Here is a 15668-nt window from a genome sequence, read left to right as displayed (position 1 = left end):
CGGGTCCCTCAACTGAAACCAGTTCAAACCTGCTGGGTGTCTGGTTTCTATTCCCATTAGTTGAGCAAGGCTGAGATCTGAACGCCCATTGGCTGTTCTGTACAGAAGAACAAGAACCACGTCCAGCTGGAGAGGAATTGCTGTGATCAATCTTCTGGAACATGATTCAGCCAGTCAAACTAAGACTCACTAAATCAAACCCAGAGGGCACCCCACCAGCATCCTGCACTTCTGCTCTTTGCTCCCTTTGGCTTCCTGCTGTGGGGACAAGGCAAAGTTCAACTGAAGGAAGCCGACTCCAGGTACAGATGGAGGGATGGTAGGAAAAGCAGACACATTGGTCAGGCACCGCTGGTTTCATGCACACTCAGCCTCACCTACAGCTGGGAGGCAGTTTGGAGTGAGCTGAAAAGAAACTGGCCGACAGAACCAAGGCTCAGGATATTTCTGGGTCCAGATGTGCTTACAGCTGGCAGTCAACCTTGTTGCCCTTGTTAGGGGTATGACCAAAACACAGGCCTCAGTGTGAGAAAGATTCAACCCTGAACAGGGAAAAACTTTTGGATTTTTAAGCCAACTCCTTAACCACTTGGCCATCATTACTGTAAGAGACCATTCTCCTGTACTTATATGTGAACAAAAATTTGTGACTTGCTCGTTGGCCAATTCGGATTGCTACAGGACAAAGGAATTCTCTCTTAATTCTGTGCCCTCAGGAAGGGACCGACCCAAGGAGGCCAGGCCCCCACCTGGGGTCTCCAACCCAAACTGTGAGACCCAAGGGCTTACAATCCAGACGATCAGTGTTTGCTGCACTTCCCCCAGCAACACTGAATCTCAAGGCCAACTCCACAGTCCCAGAGGCTGGGGGAGATGTGCATGTCAGAGCCTCTGCCCGCTGAGCTGTAGCCTTCTGTGCCCAGGGAGACAGACACTGCCAGGGCTGGAGGGAAATGGGGATTGGCTGCACTTTGGGAGTCAAAGGTGTTGTCTGGGACCATAGAATAGAACAGTTTTAGGTATAGCCCTGCAGAGGGTGCCATGGCTTAGCTGGCTAAAGCATCTGTCTCGTAAACAAGAGGTCCTGGGTTCAACTCCCAGTGGTTCCTTGCTGTGGCCTTTGCTCACATTTTCCTATGTCCTTCTGGGACACAGAAGAGGCCTCCCTGGCCAGCCATGGAACTGCTGGTTCAGGAAAAGGCTGATTGGGGAGGCTCATTAGGGAGAAGGAAACCAGAAACTGGGAGCTGGTGCAGAGATGACTAGTACTGGCCAGGCAGGGCGCTGACTCCCACTGTAAGTCCCTGGGTGCCACACATGGGCCAGTGAGTCCTGCTCCATGGTCGTCCCAGTGCTCTGGGTGCGAGAGACGTGCCTGTAACTCCCTGCTGGGAGCGTGGGCCCTGCCCTGCCTGGTGGGGGAGGGGACAAACACAGGCCGGTTGACAGGGGCTCTGACACTCCAGCATTGGGGTCGTCCAGCCCGTCAGACAGATTTAAACCAGGCCGGTCGGAGCCTCCTGCACTCGCCAAGGGGGATTCTGCACTTGCTGCCTTGGGAGCCAGGGTCACATTGCAGAGCTCCCCCAGGGACGTCCCACAGTGCCGCCAGCCCAGCCCCAGCCACTCTCCCTGCCCTCGGCAACGTGGCTGCGTTTTATCCTTCCCCTTCAGTGACAACTGCCCATTCCCCACCAGCCCCAGACCTGTGGGACCCGCTCCCTTCCCCACAAGCAGTGAGCGCCAGTGCGGCTCCCTGCTGAGGCTGCGGCTGTGGGAACAAGCCCCTGGCTTTGGGAGGGAGATAAGATGTCAAGGTGCTGAGTTTCACCCTTTGGGGCAGCTGGAGGTGCCTCCTGAGAGCTGGTTTTCAGAGGGGTGTGATCAGCCCCCCCTGTGTTTCTGGCTCCTTCCAACGGCTTGAATCTGGCACCTACAAATTGAGGAATGTGCATTTGGAAGAGGGAATTTCTGTCTCTGTGTCATCCTTGGTGTGCCCCGGTAGCTTAATGGACAAAGCAATGGTTTCTTAAACCAGGGATTGTGGATTCAAGTCCCACCTGGGTTGACAGTTGTGATGTTTCCTGGTAGGTGTAGAGTCTCTTTGGCTTCCTCTTTGCCATGTTATCTGTGAGATGTTTCAACACTGGGCAAGTGTCCCCTGGAACTGCCATTTTCCCCGGGCCAGGACCCCTCAGGAGCAGACAGTGACACTGGTGTTAGGCGCAGACAGGAGGAGAGTGTTTCCTAAAAGCTGAGGTGTGCACAGTGAGGTCACTTGCAGAGATGCAGGCGCTGGCGTCTCTGTATGCGCCTTGGCACCTGTTACCCATCGGTACCCGCCACCTCACACCCCCTGCCAGCACCCAGACAGAAGGCCAGTGCACACGGAGCCAGCGACTGTAGCAAGGGAGGTGGCTGCAGCACAATTCCAGGCCTGGGGCACATTGAACAACTGTTTGAAATATTTTTAAAACAAAAAATATGAAAAACTTTGGTCTCCATTGACACTGCAGGATTCTTGCCCAAGAACGGTTTTGGGCCAGAGTTCTTGTGCAAGAGCACATCCACACGGCTGTGTGCTTTAGCCCTAAAAGCAAGGCAGGCTAGCTCAGTTGTTTGAATATTACTTTGTTAAGCCCAAGGTTATGAAGTCAATCCTTGAGATAACCATTTAGGTATCTGGGTCATATCTGTCAAGGATGGTTCTTGGAGCTTCCATAAGCGCAAGGACAGAACTACCTGACCTCTCAAGGCTCCTTCCAGCTATATGAAGTGGGGTATCTCCTTATAAAGAGAATTGTGGACACTCTCTTGTGTAAGAAAGCTCTAGCCATAGGGGTTTCTGGCACAAGAAATCCCTCTTGCCTGTGCACACTGCCTTCTTGTGCAAGAGGGCTTATTCGTTATGGGGAGAGGAATAACTCTTGTGCAAGAAGCCATCTTTTCTAATGGTTTACTGTATATTTTCTTGTGCAAGAATCCACATGCAGGGTAAACTCTCCGCTAGTTTTTGCACAAGAATGGCCATTTTTGTGCAAAAAGCTTGCAGTGTGAAAAACCTCACACCAACAAGCCCACCCCAGGAGGTCCCATTGAGATTTGAACTCACATTGCAGGTTTCAAAGTCCTGAATAGTGATTCCAAAATAGCTTATTTCGAACTAGCACATCTACACTGCAGGGAAACCTCAGAATAGTCTGAGGCAGGCTCCCCACTGTGGACGAGCTGTCTTGATTTAGAGCCCTGGGAAGAATAACTCAGAATGGCCCCGGGGAGGGGCTAGTTCAAACTAGCAGCAGTGGCGCAGCTACACGGGCCTTATTTTGAAATAGCTAATTTGGAACAGGTGTTATTCTTCATAGAATGAGGTTTGCAGAAGTCGGAATAAGCCGTCTGTTACTTCAGAATTATTTCAAAATAACGGAATTGCTGTGTAGACTCTTGCATTGTTATTGTGGAATAACGGCCATTGTTCCAAAAGAACTTTTGTGTGTGGACAGAACCTGCACAGCCCAAGAAATGTGATTGGCAGCTCATCCCCACAATCCTTTTGTCAATTGAAGTGCAGCACTCTGAAGACATGGACCCAAGGTAACCACCTTGGTTGCTTTCTGCTAAGGCCATGTTGGAGGGAAAAGAATGGCTCCTTCAAACTGGAGTTGAACCAGCGACCTAAGGATCACTGGCCAAACACACACTACAGTCCTCCGCTCTGCCAGCTGAGCTATTGAAGGGTGCATGAACAATGCTAATTTATCCAGGTTGTTCCTTTTGCAAGTCTCAGGGCAACTTCTCCCCCAAGTAGATGACGTTGGTGAGGGGCAGAGGAGCACAGGGGCTGTCACAGGTACTTCACATACAGACAGACCCCCTGAGTGAAACCTGAGCTAGAGCCACCCATGTCTCAGCAAAAGGAAGAAAGTTGGGTTCTTCTCATGTGTCTTCTTTGTTCCAGAGTCTCTAGGAGTGCGGCACTGAAACCTTTTGTTCCGGCCATAATGTTTTCCTTTATTTAAAATGAAGTTTGATCAACTAACATGAGACAGTTCAAATGCTTAATCATTTAATGATTTAAATTAAACTTTTCTCCCCAGCTGCAGCCCTAGCAAAATGGCTGGGGTGTGATTATGTCATTAGTGGCAGGTGTCCATTAGTAACCAAGAGTCCATGGAAAGGTTTGGGGAGGGCAGGGGCTCAGCAAAGGGGTGGGGTCTTGCAGAAGGGACGGGATAGATCCTGGCTTGCCCTGACATTTAAAAGGTGACCTTGGGGGCATGTGGCCCCCTGAGCAGTCTCTGATGTTCCCTGTGTGAGCCCCAGAACCAGCCCTGAGTGACGGGGGCAGAGGGGGAGCAGCTCACACATGCCAAGGGGCTGGCCAGGGGCAGGACATGAGCCTGCAAGGCAGCAGTGACATCACAAGGGCCTTGTGCAGCACCTCAGCTCATTGGTTGGGAGGCAGTGACATCACAAGGAACTTTTACAGCACCTCAGCTCATTGGCTGGGAAGCAGTGACCTCACAGAGGGGCCATGGCAACGGCCAGGTGGAACAGGCTGCAGGAATCTCAGAGACCCCCTGGCCTGGCTGCCTGGAATCTCCTTTGTGAGGTTTCCCCTTGAGGGCAGAAGGGATTGAGGGTCCCAGCTGGGAGTGTCTCTGTGGAGATTTCCCCTTTCCCCAGGCTGCAGTGGGAGGGGTTGGGGCAGGCAGGGTTACAGGAGGGGCTGGCACTGAACTGAAGAGAGATCTGAGAGAAGCAAGAGAAAAGGCAACAAACACCCAATGAGGATGGGATTTGAACCCATGCCTGCAGAGCACAGTGGATTAACAGTCCAGCACCTTAACCACTCGGCCACCTCGTCTGAACTTTGGGCATTTGTTTCAACCTACCCCAAGCCAGCACTACCAGAAACCTTTGTGCCACTTGCTGGCTGGCTGGGGACACCCAGGGCTGGAAGGTTTTGGCTTTTCACAATGTCCCCTGGGCTGTTGTACAAAGCTCAGTGCTGGTAAGAAACCCAAACAACCCCTGGCTACATCTACCCTGCAGACTTCTTGCTCAAGAACTGTGTTGTGCAAGAGTTCTTGTGCAAAACGTCTTGTGCAAGAGCACATCCAAACTCCCATGTGCTTTTGGGCAAGAATGTCCGTGGCAGTGTTCACGCTCTCTTGTGCAAGAAAGCTCTGATGGCCATTTTAGCCATAGGGGTTTCTTGCACACAAAAAAACTGTTGCCCGTTCATACTACCTTCTTGTGCAAGAACTCTTGCACAAGAGGGTTTATTCCTCATGGGGAGAGGAATAACTCTTGCCCAAGAAGCCCTCTTTTCCTACGTTTTGCCGTAAATTTAGTTGCTCAAGAACGCGCGCGCAGTGTAGATGCTTCTCAAGTTTTTGTGCAAGAACGACCATTCTTGAGCAAGAAGCCTGCAGTGTAGACATAGCCCCTGGGTGCCCAGAGAGGGGCTGTCTAGTCACAGTCTGGCTCGGCGCGCGCTCTGCAATGGGAAGATGTCCACGGAGCAGGCAGATGGCAGCGGCACACGGCTCTGGTGGGCCCAGCATCCAGAGGAGCATTTCTGATATGAGTGTTGACTGACAGTGTCCGTCTCTCATCTGATTTCACAGTGAGCTTCCCTCACATCCCCCTGCCGCAATTCCTTGACCTTGGCTCTGACTTGCTCTAGGATGCGGGGGTAGGAGGGAGGTGGCCTTTCTTTGTAAGACCGTTGGCCATTCGGCATAAATGTCCACATTCCTCCGCATGGACTGCAGGGCCTGCAGAGACTCCTCCTCGGACCACAGCTCCAAAAGGGTCTGTATCTGTGGCCCAGACCATGACAGTGCCTGGCGTTTGCTGCCCCTTGCTTGATTTGATTCCCAGCCAATTGCAGGTGGGAAGGGAACAGGCAGCCTCCTGGGGGAGATCTTATTTAACCCTGAACCACAGGCACAAGTGGGTCCCACAGCCAAGGGCTCCGTCTCACCGCTTTTCGTGGGGAGCAGCTCAAACCCCTGTACTGTGTATTCTCAGATTGCCCCTGTCCCACTTGGCTGTTGTCATGGGCCCTCTGTGAGGTCACTGCCTCCTAACCAATGAGCTGAGGTGCTGCACAAAGCGCTCATGATGTCACTGCTGCCTTGCAGGGCTCATGTCCTGCTCCTGGCCAACCCTTTGGCCTGTTTGAGCTGCTCCCCCTGTATCACCCCCACTCACTCAGGGTATGTCTGCACTGCAGAAGTAAACAGGGTCTCAACCACTGTTTCCAATACAGCCAGCTGAAAGGGGAGAGCAGCCCTAGGTGTGGGCACACTCCTTCAGTTGTTTAGCCCTGCAAGATACTCAACTGTTGATATGGAAATACAGCTGATGCTGGGTTGCGAAATGAATCCGGGCTGTGGCTATGTAAATCCAGTTCAGCCAGTGCTATAGGCCTGAGGGAGGATCGGTTGTGAGAATGGAATGTGGAGTATTGTAACTAATTTGGCTGTGGTGGGGTCACAAACCATTTTATCTCTAACTGTAGGAATTGTAAAATATGACACCAGTGCTTGCAGGAGAGACACTGTCATTGAAAAAAGTCTTGGATGGATGAGCCCTTCTCTTCCAGACTCAAGTGGAGTGGAGTCTGGGTGTGGGGGGAAGGAGCGTGAACCAGAAGTCCACATGTCCTCCAGCCATGAGCTATGAGACGGGTTCATTCTGTCTCTCCCTCCCCCACTACCCATTCTAAGGATAGGCCTAAAACAGACTCATGCCTCCTATGCCCACTCCCTCCAAGAGTGGGAGGTGAACTCTGAAAATCACGCCTGAGCTCTTATCTGCCCTGAGCAACGGCAGCAACTGGGAGTGGGGTACAGAGAAAGTTTGGGCACGTGAGTGGGACATGTACATTGCTGGACTTACATTGCTGGCAAAGGACATTGCTCAAGCCACTTGAGCCGAGACTTATTTGTGGGTTGGTTCTGAACCCTGCTTGTGGTGTTTTCCCAGGCGAATGCCACGTTACTTCTCACCCTCTTTCATGAAAAGTTTCTTTTCTACATTCAGACTCTGTGCTGGTGAATGGGGAAGCATCACCACCCCTAGGTACTCGGACGGGGGGGGTGGATTTCCCAGGCTGCTGGGTGGGGGCTCAAGCCAGTTTTGTGTGAGATGAATGAAGAGAAACCCCTAGACATCAAACCCAGCCCTGGCTGCTGCCAGCACTACCTGGCAGAAGAGTTACACTAGCAGGGGGACTGACCAAAGCACAGGCCTCGCTATGAGCAGGCTTAGAACTTTTTCAGGGAAACCCTATTGGATTTCTAGTCCAACACCTTGACCACTCGGCCATCACAGATGTGAAGACAGCAAAGTCCCAGGGCCAGGGGAACTGGCAGATAATCCCAATGCCCAGGCCTGATGTCACCAGCCACACAAAATTCACACAGCAAACGGGGCTCTTAGAGCAGGGGAAGTTTGGGGGCTCGTTGCTGGTCCGTGGGGTGAAGCATCAAACCAGCCCCCTCCTGTGGGGCCCGTCAGTGTTGCTGAATGTGTGCCCCTAGAAATGGGAAACAAAAGGTCTGGGAGCCACACAGAGACCCTGCTGGGCTGAAGTCCCAACGACTCCACTTTGTCTTTGCCTGTGGGCTTGGCTGTCTGCAGCCTGGAAACCTCCTGGCTCCTCAGACCACTGGTCTGGATGGAGCGTTACAGAAGTCGGAATAATGAAATCGCTGTGTTGATGCTCCTATTGTTATTGCAGTGTAATGGCCGTTATTCCCAAGGAACGCTGCTGTGTAGATGCAGCCTGAGAGAAATGCTGAGCAAGGGATCCTGCAATGTCAGGGGAGTCATCGAAATGAGGTCACTTCTCTAGATATAAAAAGGAAGACATGTCAGGAGTGGGATTTGAACACATGCCTCCATTCAGAGACCAGAACACCCAACTGAGGGAAAGATAGCACCTTGAGTCTGGCACCTTAGACCACTCGGCCATCCTGACAACTATGCCAAAATATTCAACCGCAGTTTTCTTACATGTGTGAGTTGCTCGGGAGGCAAAGGGAGCACCTCTCTTTCCCCACCTAACAGCCGCTCTCCAGCACAGCTGGGTTTATCCCCACTCACCCTCATCTACCGTTGTGGGGTGTTTTACAGGGAGCTGACAGGAAACCGAAGAGGGGAAACTGCTGGCCGGCAGAACTGAGGCCTGGGATTGTCCTGTGCCAGGGAGTCTGTGTCAGTGCCCTTGGGGATCCTGAGCAGGGTTGGTACTTGGGGTGGGGCCGGGGGCTGTTCTGAAAGGCTGCTGGCGCCGTTAGACCCTTTTCTCCTTCCCTGTCTCACCCCAGCGCTGAGCAACACTCAGTGTCGGTCTGAGCATCCGTCCTGCTCTGGGACGTGTCTCTGTGGCAGGAACCTGCCCAGGCGGCTCTCGCAGTGAGGCCCCTCCCTGGCAGCACCGAGCAGTGAGAGCTGAGTGAAGGAGGAGGCAGGGCCAGGGGGAGAAGGCTCCATGACTTTGTGAGAGGGAGGCTCTGCCCTGGCCAGTGGGGAATCGTTGCCTCTCCGAGGGGCCCAGACCTGGTGGGTCATTTCCCCAGGTTACTGAGTGGGGGCTGGAGCCAGTTCTGGGTTGTCTCCTTCAACAACCAAACTGAACCCATGGATCTTGTGCCGACCTGACACTGCGCTGGGCTAGTGCTGTGTGTGCCACAGAGCTTCCTGCAGGGCTGCCCACATGGGAGAGGGGAGGGGCAGTTTGAGTCACCCAGCTCCACCCCTTCTGAAGGGCTTGTGAAAATGGCAGGTGCTGTCTTGGCCCTGAGGGAGAGGCAGGAAAGGGGCCCTGAGTGAACCTCTTGGGTCACAGCTGCTGTAACAATGAGGTAAGATGAATAACTTGGCAGATGTCAGGTGAAAACTGAGGTTAGTTTCCCTGACTGGGAATTGAACCCAGGCCTCAGCAGTGAAAGTGCTGAATCCTAACCACTAGACCATCAGGGACACATGGAGATGCCTTTTTGCTCACCTACACTAGCCTTTCACAGGCCACTTTCTGTCCCCTTCAGGACATGGGTCCATTTTCCATTGCCCAGAGGGGACAAGAACAGAAACCAAACAGAACATCAAAGCAGCCAGACAGGGCCATGCCAGTTGTCCAACTAGCCCAGGATCCTGTCTCACAACAGCAGCCAATCTCATTGCCCAGTGGGAATCCTCAGGACAGACATTTGCTAAGTGATCCCTCCCGTCACCCATTCTCAGTTTCTAGAATACACCAGCTCAGGACACCTGCCCTGTCCATCCTGGTTAAGTGCCATTCATTGTGGCCACCAGGGCTTCCAAACTTGAGCAGCTCTGCATTAAGGGTTCTTATTAATGTCAAGAACCTCAAGCAATGTAAAGCCACATTGTGATGGAACTGGAAAGGAAAATATTTCCACTAGAAGGAATTTTCTAATGGGGCACTTGGATTTGAACCAAGGACCACTTGATTTGCAGTCAAACACTCTACCACTGAGCTACACCCCCACAGAAAATGACATCTGCAGCCAATGTTGGGAACTGGACAAGGAACAAGAGACGAGGCTTTTGTGTAACTCACATCCCAGGTGCCACCCTTGGGCTTGGTCTCCACACTGAGCAGGTGGGTGGCAGGGGTCTGATGCTGTCACAGCTGCAAGGCAAGTCACCCACCTGGCCCCTGAGCTCCATGTGGGCAGCAGCCAGACCGTGTGAGTAGAACAGAGGGTCGTGGGGGGTGGGGATTTGTATATTTTAGGAAGGGTTCTGAGTCCTGGCTCCCAGCCACGCACCTTGGCAGAAAGACCAGCGGCCCCTGCACAAAGTGCATTGTGGGAATAAGAGTTAGGGCAGCAGGAAAGGGGCCGGCCCCTCAGCACCAGCGAGCAGGTGGGAGAAGATGGGAGTGAATCCTGCTACCTCTCATGCGCAAAGGCAGCACTTTTCCAATGCAGCTAATTCTGCCCCACCTGCAACCTGCCTCCAGTGCTCCTGCCACTGTCTGGCCCAGGAGGGCTGGTGTCCAGCAGCTCTCTGCCCCAATGTGGCTGGCTTTTGGGGAGAGCAAGTAGGAAGTGGGGACCAGGGCGGGGAGGGGGGGGGGCTTCTGGAGCCACTTAGCCCCCTGGCTGGCTCTGCTGGTAAAAAGAAAAATTGGAAATTCCTCCCCTTATTGGACAATGTGGGCATCAATCCCACTACCTCTCACATGTGAAGCGAGTGCTCTCCCACTTGAGCTAATTCCCCTGCTTTATGCACAATGGTTCATTTAGAGTGGTCTTCTTGGAAGCTCTTCCCTTCTCCACAGAGACGTCGGCCTTCTAGGTTAGTTAGTCGTGAGAAAGGAGAAGGCTCCAAAAAGGCCTCAAGGGCAGATCTCAAGGAGACTCCCTGCAGCAAAGCCATGGGGGGGGGGGGGGGGGGGGGGGGGGGGGCTCTGAGATGGCCCCTGCCCTGCAGCCTGTCCCACCTGGCCATTGTCATGGACTCTCTGTGAGGTCATCACCTCCCAACCTCCTTTAGCCAATAAGCTGAGGGGCTGCAAAAGGCCCTTGTGATGTCACTGCCACACCCACCCCTGCCCTCCAGGGCTAATGTCCTGCCCCAGGCAGCCCCTTTGCATGGCTGAGCTGCTCCCAGGGGTGAAAGTGACACATTTCTCACAGGGCCTGTTCTATTGGGCACCACCCCTTGGGCTGGGCAGGAGGGAGGGGAAGGCTCAAGGCAGGAAATGGGGGGAGGGGTTGTGATAGGACAGTACCTGTGAGAAATTAAAATGTGGGAGGCTCAGGGCAGGGATTTGGGGAGTGTGTGAGAGTGGGGAGGGGCGAGGATGTGGGAGGGTAGAGAAGTCAGGGCACAGGATCTGGGATATGGGGGAGGCTTGGGGCTGGGACTGTGTGTCGAGGGGATCCCTCTGCTCTGTGCTCCCTGAGGCCCTTTAACACACATGGACTGACCTGGGCACAGGCCAATGAGGGGGGTTTCAGTGAAGCTACATGTAAATGGATCCCTCTAGCAATCCCTGCAGCCACACGCACAGGGGGAGGGACTTTAGCCAAGGAAGCAGAAGCAGCCAATGTGAGGGAGGTTTAGAAGCAAAGATGGGCTGCTGCCAGGATGGATGAGGGGATGTCACAGGGCACGAGCATGATAAGGGGAGCAGAGAGGGCCCTGCTGCACCGAGAGACATGCCAAAGCCTGGGATTGAACCAGGGACCTTTAAATGTTTCATCTAAGGCTCCGCACACTGAGCTGCCAACAAACCCGTCTGGCTCATTATTAACTGTCCAGGATGTTTGGCAGCCGTGTCACAGCCTGAGTGTTGCTCAGCACTAGTAGGAGACGAGGAGGGATGAAATGGTCCTTTCAGAACAACCCCCAGCCCTAACCCCAAGGACCAGCCCTTCCCTCCACCCTCACTGGGGTCTGCTGGGAATTGCCTGGATGCCAGCCCACCCCAGTGTCAGCCTAAGGATTGACTGGTCTGTAAAAGCTGCATCCTGAAAATTAGGAAGCAGCTAAAGTGACTCTGGCGGGACTTGAACCCACAACCTTTGAATGTCTTGCTGGACTCACATTAACCACTACAGCTTAGAAGTCCAACATGCTTTCCATTGCACCCCAGAGCCTGATGGGCTGGTGAGTTGGATATCTCCACTCTCTGCTTTGCCACTGGGGGGTCTGTCTCTTTTGGGAGAGAAGGTAAGAAGAGGGAGAGGGCCACTGAAATTAAAGGATAGAGCTGTAATTGGAGAATGTGGGCATCAATCCCACTGCTTCTCGCATGCCAAGTGAGCGCTTTACCACTTGAGCTAATTCCCCTGCCTGCAAAAGGCTTTGCTGCCTCACCCACCTTGTTCCAGAGCCCACAACATCCCTGCGAGTGCTACTTGTGAGACTCACACCTGTGGGTCGGCTAGCTCGGAGGTTTAGGACGTGATGCTCATATCACACTGACGCGTCTTAAGAGCAAGCCCCTTATTTCAAGCTATAACAGGCTCGCTATTCCGACGTCCCTGCATGCGGATTTATTTCGAAGTGCTGTGTAGCCAGCCCCAAATTACAAAATAAGCTATTTCAAAATACAGGCAGTCCCCGAGTTACGCGGATCCGACTTATGTCTGCAGACCAGGTGGAGGGGGAGCAGAGCAGAGCAGAGCAAAGCCGCGGAGCACGCGGCCAGCTGACAGCCCAGATGCGTCTGGGCTGTCAGCTGGCCGCGTGTTCCGCCGCTTTGCTCTGCTCTGCTCTGCTCTGCTCCCCCTCCCCCCGGTCTGCAGACCAGGGGGACGGGGAGCAGAGCAGAGCAAAGCCGCGGAGCCCGAGGGCAGCAGGATAGCCACGGCGCGTCTGGGCTGTCCCGCTGCCCGCATGTTCCGCCGCTTTGCTCCCCGTCCCCCTGGTCTGCAGACCAGGGGGACGGGGAGCTAAGCAGAGCAAAGCCACGGAGCCCAAGGGCAGCAGGATAGCCACAGCGCGTCTCGGCTGTCCCGCTGCCCCCGTGCTCCGGGGCTTTGCTCCGGACCCCTGTGGTACAGCAGCTGGGGCGCTGCCGGTTGGTCCCGTAGCGCCGCTCTGGGCGCCACTGGACCAACCCAGCAGCACCCCAGCTGCTCTGCCCCAGGTGTCCCCAAGTCAGCAGCTGCTGAAAATGACCAGTGGCTGACTACAGGAAGCCCCTACCCCGGGCTTCCTGGAATCAGCCGCTGATCAGTTTCAGCAGCAGCTGACTTGGGGATGCCTGGGGTTCTTAAGTTGAATCTGTATGTAGGTCAGAACTGGCGTCCAGATTCAGCCACTGTTGAAATTGATCAGTTTCAGCAGCAGCTGAATCTGGACACCAGTTCCGACTTACATACAGATTCAACTTAAGAACAAACCTACAGTCCCTATCTTGTACGTAACCCGGGGACTGCCTGTAGGCGCATTGATTATTTTGAACTATGGGACGCACCCCTAGTGAGTTAGAGCTGAACTCTGCCCCCAGCTCCCTGCTCCACCCACCCACCTACCTTCTGACTCCCTCACTGCCATGGGGCTGTTTGCACTGGCCTCTTCTCTCTGTAGCCAGGCTTCAGCCAGGACTGAGACTCAGACAGGAGAATGTGACCCGGCTCCCTGCACCTGGGCCCTACATTTCTCATCCCTTCAGAGACACTTGCCAGCGGAGGAATAAATCACAGTCACATGAGTGTAGATTATGAAACTTTGTAGCTGTTGTTGCCTTGGAAACTCCCCACAGACCTTCCCCTGGGGTCCCGGGCAGCCCACTCACACTGCACAGCTTTCTTCGAGGTGAGGGTGCTGTGTAGACGTGCCCGTCCTGTTGAGGGCCAGCCTGCTGGGGGGAGGCTCTGGCCACTTCATTTCCTTGTGTCTCTCAGTCTGTGTTTACACTGCAGGGCTACGTCTACACTGCAGGCTTTTTGTGCAATAGCAACTGCTCTTGTGTAAAATCTTGCAGAGCGTCTACACTGAAGGCACATTTTTGCGCAAGTAAATTTATAGTGCAGCATCAGACAACAGGGCTTCTTGCACAGAAGTTATTGCTCTCCCCACGAGTAATAAGCCCTCTTGTGCAAGAACTCGTCCACAAGGAGGCAGTGTGGACGGGCAACAGGGGTTTCTTGCTCAAGAAAGCCAAATATCTAAAATGCCCGTCAGAGCTTTCCTGCGCAGGAAAGCGTCCACACTGCCATGGCTGCTTTTACAGAAAAGCACTTCTCTTGTGCAACAGCACATGGCAGTGTGGACACACTGTTGGGCAAGACCTTTTGCACAAAACAGGGTAGATGTAGCCAGGGGTGTTTAGGTTTGTTACGAGCACTGAGCTTTGTACAACAGCCCAGGGAACATTGTGAAAAGCCAAAACCTTCCCGTCCTGGGTGTCCTTGGCCAGTCAGCAAGTGGCAGAAAGGTTCCCTGAAGTGCTGACTTCAGGTGATTTGAAGCAATTTGTAACAGCTCAGATGAGGTGGCCGAGTGGTTAAGGCGATGGACTGCTAATCCATTGTGCTCTGCACGCATGGGTTCAAATCCCATCCTCATTGGGTGTTTGCAGCCCTTTCTCTTGCCTCTCTCAGAGGTTCAGTGCCAGCCTCTCCTGCAACCCTGCCTGCCCCACAGGGGAAATCTCCACAGAAACACTCCCAGCTGGGACCCTCAATCCCTTCTGCCCTCAAGGGGAAACCTCACAAAGGAGATTCCAGGCAGCCAGGCCATGGGGGTCTCTGAGATGTCCCACCTGGCTGTTGCCATGGTCCCTCTATGAGGTCACTGCCTCCCAGCCAATGAGCTGAGGTTCTGCAAAAGTTTCTTGTGATGTCACTGCTGCCTTGCAGGCTCATGTCCTGCCCCTGGCCAGCCCCTTGGCATGTGTGAGCTGCTCTCCCTGCCCCTGTCACTCAGGGCTGGTTCTGGGGCTCAAGCAGGGAACATCAGAGGCTGCTCAGGGGGCCACATTGCTAGGCCAGGGGCCCTCCTGTGGGGCTGTGAGTGTTGCTGTCCCTGCTGTACAGACAGGGCCATAGAGCCTCAGGAGGCTGCAGCGGTGGGAGACACTTCCCTGGTTTCGGGAGGGAGACGAGATGTCAAGTCCCATGACTTGGAGCCAGCTACCGACACCCATGGAAAGCTGATTTTCAGAGGGGTGTGATCAGCCCTTCCTGTGTATCTGGCTTCTTCACAGGGGCTTAATCAGGAGCTAAAGTTGAAGAAGGGACAGTTAGAAGGTGAATTTCTGTCTCTGGCACTGTCCCACCTGACAAAGAATTTACATTCCTCTGCTTTCTGAGACAGTTGACAAGGATGCTCCACAGTGGCTGTCTCTCTCTCTCCCTCTCTGCAGAAGCTGTTCAGACCCCTCACTAGCCAATGCTGGTGTCAGGTGCAGCTCTGAGTGCTAAAACCCCAGATGTACAAAGTCACAATGAGGGGATGCATTTTGCTCTAGAAGTGACAGCCGGAGGGAGGTGGCTGCAGCAGAGCAGGGTCTGTCTGGAGACAAAGCGGAGCCTGAGGATGAGAAGGCCCATGAGAGGCAGAGACTCCAGAGCGGGGGGGGGGCTAGTTATTTGGTCTGGCAAACTGGCCTGGCCCAGTCTGGCTGCTTTGATGTTCTATTTGGCTGTTCTTGTCCCCTCTGGGCAAGGGAGAATGGACCCTCCCCCCATCCTGAAGTGGACAGTAAATGGCCTGTGAAGGGCTAGTGTAGGTGAGCAAGGAAACATGCTTTATGTTTCCCTGATGGTCTAGTGGTTAGGATCCAGCACTTTCACTGCTGTGGCCTGGGTTCAATTCCCAGTCAGGGAAACCCCCAGCAACTTCTACCAAACAACTCCATAGTCAACTTTCTTGCCACATGTTACAGCAGCTGTGACCCAAGAGGTTAACTCAGGGCCCCTTTCCCACCTCTCCCTTACTGCTAAAAAAAAGGGTCTAATGGTGCCAGCAGCCTTTCAGAACATCCCCCAGCCCTTCCCTCCCCCTTGGCTGGGCACTGCCTGGGCTCAGGCCTCCCCGGTGCCAGCCTAAGGGCTCTGGAGAGGACAGGGCAGCTCCAGGGGCAGAGTCCTTTCTTCTGCAGTAGCTCAAACCCAGCCCCTTGGTTCCAACTAACGATACTCCTCATTTTTTGCCCTCTGTAT

General features: G+C 53.8%; 1 protein-coding gene and 6 non-coding genes across 7 annotated transcripts in view; 4 read left to right on the top strand and 3 right to left on the bottom strand.

Moving 5' to 3' along the window:
* The window catches only part of LOC142821621 (zinc finger protein RFP-like), a 411497-nt gene that overhangs the window by 284257 nt on the left and 111572 nt on the right, over positions 1-15668 (top strand). The gene's annotated exons all lie outside the window — the stretch shown is intronic.
* Positions 1036-1109, top strand: TRNAT-CGU (transfer RNA threonine (anticodon CGU)). Its single transcript has one exon. It is a non-coding gene; the product is annotated as a tRNA-Thr (tRNA).
* On the bottom strand, positions 3648-3737 carry TRNAY-GUA (transfer RNA tyrosine (anticodon GUA)). Its single transcript is given in 2 exon segments — positions 3648-3683; positions 3701-3737. It is a non-coding gene; the product is annotated as a tRNA-Tyr (tRNA).
* Positions 8929-9000, bottom strand: TRNAE-UUC (transfer RNA glutamic acid (anticodon UUC)). The gene has a single exon. It is a non-coding gene; the product is annotated as a tRNA-Glu (tRNA).
* TRNAC-GCA (transfer RNA cysteine (anticodon GCA)) lies at positions 9457-9529 on the bottom strand. Its single transcript has one exon. It is a non-coding gene; the product is annotated as a tRNA-Cys (tRNA).
* On the top strand, positions 13991-14072 carry TRNAS-GCU (transfer RNA serine (anticodon GCU)). Its single transcript has one exon. It is a non-coding gene; the product is annotated as a tRNA-Ser (tRNA).
* Positions 15262-15333, top strand: TRNAE-UUC (transfer RNA glutamic acid (anticodon UUC)). Its single transcript has one exon. It is a non-coding gene; the product is annotated as a tRNA-Glu (tRNA).

This window comes from Pelodiscus sinensis, chromosome 19 (genome assembly GCF_052426305.1).
Source record: "Pelodiscus sinensis isolate ZL-2025 chromosome 19, ASM5242630v1, whole genome shotgun sequence".
Taxonomy (NCBI): Eukaryota; Metazoa; Chordata; order Testudines; family Trionychidae; genus Pelodiscus; species Pelodiscus sinensis.
Note: the sequence above shows the minus strand (reverse complement) of the source record. Positions and strands in the feature narration are given on the sequence as shown.